The sequence below is a fragment of the Triticum urartu genome, chromosome 7A, assembly GCF_056163025.1.
Source record: "Triticum urartu cultivar PI428250 chromosome 7A, HENAU_Tu73, whole genome shotgun sequence".
In the NCBI taxonomy this organism is placed as follows: Eukaryota; Viridiplantae; Streptophyta; class Magnoliopsida; order Poales; family Poaceae; genus Triticum; species Triticum urartu.
In genome coordinates, this window is record NC_141879.1 from 698,290,515 (window position 1) to 698,296,968 (window position 6,454).

A 6,454-nucleotide genomic window follows, 5' to 3' on the forward strand; every position below is an offset into this window, starting at 1 on the left:
CATAGTTTCGGTGCTTGATTGGTTGGCCCGTGAAGACGTACGACTACATCAACCACGTTGTGCTAATGCTTCCGCTGTCGGTCTACAAGGGTACGTAGATCACACTCTCCCCTCTAGTTGCTATGCATCACCATGATCTTGTGTGTGCGTAGGAATTTTTTTGAAATTACTACGTTCCCCAACAGTGGTATCCGAGCCTAGGTTTTATGTGTTGATGTTATATGCACGAGTAGAACACAAGTGAGTTGTGGGCGATATAAGTCATACTGCTTACCAGCATGTCATACTTTGGTTCGGCGGTATTGTTGGACGAAGCAGCCCGGACCGACATTACGCGTACGCTTACGCGAGACCGGTTCTCCCGACGTGCTTTGCACAAAGGTGGCTAGCGGGTGACAGTTTCTCCAACTTTAGTTGAACCGAGTGTGGCTACGCCCGGTCCTTGCGAAGGTTAAAACAGCACCAACTTGACAAACTATCGTTGTGGTTTTGATGCGTAGGTAAGATTGGTTCTTGCTTAAGCCCGTAGCAGCCACGTAAAACTTGCAACAACAAAGTAGAGGACGTCTAACTTGTTTTTGCAGGGCATGTTGTGATGTGATATGGTCAAGACATGATGCTAAATTTTATTGTATGAGATGATCATGTTTTGTAACCGAGTTATCGGCAACTGGCAGGAGCCATATGGTTGTCGCTTTATTGTATGCAATGCAATCGCGCTGTAATGCTTTACTTTATCATTAATCGGTAGCGATAGTCGTGGAAGCATAAGATTGGCGAGACGACAACAATGCTACGATGGAGATCAAGGTGTCGCGCCGGTGACGATGGTGATCATGAAGGTGCTTCGAAGATGGAGATCACAAGCACAAGATGATGATGGCCATATCATATCACTTATATTGATTGCATGTGATGTTTATCTTTTATGCATCTTATCTTGCTTTGATTGACGGTAGCATTATAAGATGATCTCTCACTAATTATCAAGAAGTGTTCTCCCTGAGTATGCACCGTTGCGAAAGTTCTTCGTGCTGAGACACCACGTGATGATCAGGTGTGATAGGCTCTACGTTCAAATACAACGGGTGCAAAACAGTTGCACACGCGGAATACTCAGGTTATACTTGACGAGCCAAGCATATACAGATATGGCCTCGGAACACGGAGACCGAAAGGTCGAGCGTGAATCATATAGCAGATATGATCAACATAGCGATGTTCACCAATGAAACTACTCCATCTCACGTGATGATCGGACATGGTTTAGTTGATTTGGATCACGTAATCACTTAGAGGATTAAAGGGATGTCTATCTAAGTGGGAGTTCTTAAGTAATATGATTAATTGAACTTAAATTTATCATGAACTTAGTCCTGGCAGTATTTTGCAAATTATGTTGTAGATCAATAGCTCGCATTGTTGCTTCCTTGTGTTTATTTTGATATGTTCCTAGAGAAAATTGTGTTGAAAGATGTTAGTAGCAATGATGCAGATTAGATCCGTGATCTGAGGTTTATCCTCATTGCTGCACAGAAGAATTATGTCCTTGATGCACCTTTAGGTGACGGACCTAGTGCAGGAGCAGATGCAGACGTTATGAACGTTTGGCTAGCTCAATATGATGACTACTTGATAGTTTAGTGCACCATGCTTAATGGCTTAGAATCGAGACTTCAAAAACGTTTTGAACGTAATGGAGCATATGAGATGTTCTAGGAGTTGAAGTTAATATTTCAAGCAAATACCCGAGTTGAGAGATATGAAGTCTCCAACAAGTTCTATAGCTAAAAGATGGAGGAGAATCGCTCAACTAGTGAGCATGTGCTCAGATTGTCTGAGTACTACAATCGCTTGAATCAAGTGGGAGTTAATCTTCCAGATAAGATAGTGATTGACAGAATTCTCTAGTCACCATCACCAAGTTAGTAGAACTTCGTGATGAACTATGATATGCAAGGGATAACGGAAACGATTCCCAAGCTCTTCGTAATGCGGAAATTGACGAAGGTAGAAATCGAGAAAAACATCAAGTGTTGATGGTAGACAAGACCACTAGTTTCAAGAAAAGGGTAGAGGGAAGAAGGGGAACTTCAAGAAGAACAGCAAGCAAGTTGCTGCTCAAGTGAAGAAGCCCAAGTCTGGTCCTAAGCCTGAGACTAGGTGTTCCTACTGCAAAGGGATTGGTCACTGAAAGTGGAACTACCCTAAGTGATTGGCAGATAAGAAGGATGGCAAAGTGAACATAAGTATATTTGATATACATGTTATTGATGTGTACTTTACTAGTGTTTATAGCAAACCCTCAGTATTTGATACTAGTTCAGTTGCTAAGATTAGTAACTCGAAACGGGAATTGCAGAATAAACAGAGACTAGTTAAGGGTGAAGTGACGATGTGTGTTGGAAGTGGTTCCAAGATTGATATGATCATCATCGCACACTCCCTATACTTTCGGGATTAGTGTTGAACCTGAATAAGTGTTATTTGGTGTTTGCGTTGAGCATGAATATGATTTGATCATGTTTATTATAATACGGTTATTCATTTAAGTAAGAGAATAAATTGTTGTTCTGTTTACATGAATAAAACCTTATATGGTTACACACCCAATGAAAATAGTTCGTTGGATCTCGATCGTAGTGATACACATAATCATAATATTGAAACCAAAAGATGCAAAGTTAATAATGATAGTGCAACTTATTTGTCGCACTGCCGTTTAGGTCATATTGGTGTAAAGCGCATGAAGAAACTCCATGCTGATGGGATTTTGGAATCACTTGATTATGAATCACTTGATGTTTGCGAACCATGCCTCATGGGCAAGATGACCAAGACTCCGTTCTCCGGAGCGAGCAACTGACTTATTGAAAATAATACATACTGATGTATGCGGTCCGATGAGTGTTAAGGCTCACGACAAGTATCGTTATTTTCTGAACTTCACAGATGATTTGAGCAGATATGGGTATATCTACTTGATGAAACACAAGTCTGAAACATTTGAAAGTTCAAAGAATTTCAGAGTGAAGTGGAAAAACATCGTGACAAGAAAATAAAGTTTCTATGATCTGATCGCGGAGACAAATATTTGAGTTACGAGTTTGGTCTTCAATTAAAACAATGTGGAATAGTTTCACAAACTCATGCCACATGGAAAACCACATCATAATGGTGTGTCCGAACGTCATAACCGTACTTTATTGGATATAGTGCAATCTATAATGTCTCTTACTGATTTACCACTATCGTTTTGGGGTTATGCTTTGGAGACGGCCGCATTCACGTTAAATAGGGCACCATCAAAATCCATTGAGACGACGCCTTATGAACTATGGTTTGGCAAGAAACCAAAGTTGTCGTTTCTGAAAGTTTGGGGCTGCGATGCTTATGTGAAAAAGCTTCAACCTGATAAGCTCGAACCCAAATCGGAGAAATGTGTCTTCATAGGATATCCAAAGGAGACTATTGGATACACCTTCTATCACAGATCCGAAGGCAAGACTTTTGTTGCTAAGTTCGGAAACTTTTTGGAGAAGGAGTTTCTCTCGAAAGAAGTGAGTGGGAGGAAAGTAGAACTTGGCGAGGTAACTGTACCTACTCCCTTGTTGGAAAGTAGTGCATCACAGAAAACTGTGTCTGTGACACCTACACCAGTTAGTGAGGAAGCTAGTGATGATGATCATGAAACTTCAGAACAAGATACTACTGAACCTCGTAGATCAACCGGAGTGAGATCCGCGCCAGAGTGGTACGGAAATCCTGTTCTGGAAGTCATGCTACTAGATCATGATGAACCTACGAACTATGAAGAAGAGATGGTGGGCCTAGATTCCGCAAAATGGCTTGAGGCCATGAAATCTGAGATGGGATCCATGTATGAGAACAAAATATGGACTTTGGTTGACTTGCCCGATGATCGGCAAGCAATTGAGAATAAATGGATCTTCAAGAGGAAGACGGACGCTGATAGTAGTGTTACTATCTACAAAGCTAGAATTGTCGTAAAAGATTTTTGACAAGTTCAAGGTGTTGACTACGATGAGAGTTTCTCACTCGTATCTATGTTTAAGTCTGTCCGAATCATGTTAGCAATTGCCGCATTTTATGAAATCTGGCAAATGGATAAACAAAACTGCATTCCTTAATAGATTTATTAAAGAAGAGTTGTATATGATATAACCAGAAGGTTTTATCAATCCTAAAGGTGCTAAGAAAATATGCAAGCTCCAGCGATCCATCTATGGACTGGTGCAAGCATATCGGAGTTGGAATATACGATTTGATAAGTTGATCAAAGCATATAGTTTTATACAGACTTGCGATGAAGCCTGTATTTACAAGAAAGTGAGTGGGAGCACTACAACATTTCTGATAAGTATATGTGAATGACATATTGTTGATCGGAAATAATGTAGAATTATTCTGCAAAGCATAAAGGAGTGTTTGAAAGGAATTTTCCAAAGAAAGACCTCGGTGAAGCTGCTGACATATTGAACATCAAGATCTATAGAGATAGATCAAGACGCTTGATAAGTTTTTTTCAATGAGTACATACCTTGACAAGATTGTAGTTCAAAATAGAACAGTCAAAGAAAGAGTTCTTGTTTGTGTTACAAGGTATGAAATTGAGTAGGACTCAAAGCCCGACCACGACAGAAGATAGAAAGAGAATGAAAGTCATTCCCTATGCCTCAGCCATAGGTTCTATAAAGTATGCCATGATGTGTACCAGATCTATTGTATAACCTACACTGTGTTAAGCAAGGGAGTACAATAGTGATCTAAGAGTAGATCACTGGACATTGGTCAAAATTATCCTTAGTGGAATAAGGAAATATTTCTCGATTATGGAGGTGACAAAAGGTTCGTCGTAAAAAGTTACGTCGATGCAAGTTTTGACACAAATCTGGATGACTCTAAGTCTCGATCTAGATACATATTGAAAGTAGGAGCAATTAGCTAGAGTAGCTCCGTGCAGAGCATTGTAGACATAGAATTCGCAAAATACTTACGGATCTGTATGTGACAGACCCGTTGACTAAAATTATCTCACAAGCAAATCATGATCACACCTTAGTACTCTTTGGGTGTTAATCACATAAATGATGTGAACTAGATTATTGACTCTAGTAAACCCTTTGGGTGTTGATCACATATCGATGTGAACTATGGGTGTTAATCACATGGTGATGTGAACTATTGCTGTTAAATCACATGGCGATGTGAACTAGATTATTGACTCTAGTGCAAGTGGGAGACTGAAGGAAATATGCCCTAGAGGCAATAATAAAGTTATTATTTATTTCCTTATATCATGATAAATGTTTATTATTCATGCTAGAATTGTATTAGCCAGAAACATAATACATGTGTGAATACATAGACAAACAGAGTGTCACTAGTATGCCTCTACTTGACTAGCTCGTTAATCAAAGATGGTTATGTTTCCTAACCATGGATAAAGAGTTGCTATTTGATTAACAGAATCACATCATTAGGTGAATGATCTGATTGAGATGACCCATTCCATTAGCTTAGCACCCGATCGTTTAGTATGTTGCTATTGCTTTCTTCATGACTTATACATGTTCCTATGACTATGAGATTATGCAACTCCCGTTTATCGGAGGAACACTTTGTGTGCTACCAAACGTCACAACGTAACTGGGTGATTATAAAGGAGCTCTACAGGTGTCTCCAAAGGTACATGTTGGGTTGGCGTATTTCGAGATTAGGATTTGTCACTCCGATTGTCGGAGAGGTATCTCTGGGCTCTCTCGGTAATGCACATCACTTAAGCCTTGCAAGCATTGCAACTAATAAGTTAGTTGCGGGATGATGCATTACAGAACGAGTAAAGAGACTTGCCGGTAACGAGATTGAACTAGGTATAGGATACCGACGATCGAATCTCGGGCAAGTAACATACCAATGACAAAGGGAACAACGTATGTTGTTATGCGGTCTGACCGATAAAAGATCTTCGTAGAATATGTAGGAACCAATATGGACATCCAGGTCCTGCTATTGGTTATTGACCAGAGACGTGTCTCGGTCATGTCTACATTGTTCTCGAACCCGTAGGGTCCGCACGCTTAAGGTTACGATGACAGTTATATTATGAGTTTATGTATTTTGATGTACCGAAGGTTGTTCGGAGTCCCAGATGTGATCACGGACATGACGAGGAGTCTCGAAATGGTCGAGACATAAAGATTGATATATTGGAAGCCTATGTTTGGATATCGGAAGTGTTCCGGGTGAAATCGGGATTTTACCGGAGTACCGGGAGGTTACCGGAACCCCCCGGGAGGTATATGGGCCTTAGTGGGCCTTAGTGGAAGAGAGGAGAGGTGGCCAGAGATGGGCCGCGCGCCCCTCCCCCCTTGGTCCGAATTGGACAAGGAGAGGGGGCCGGCCCCCCTTCCTCCTCTCTCTCCTCTTTCCC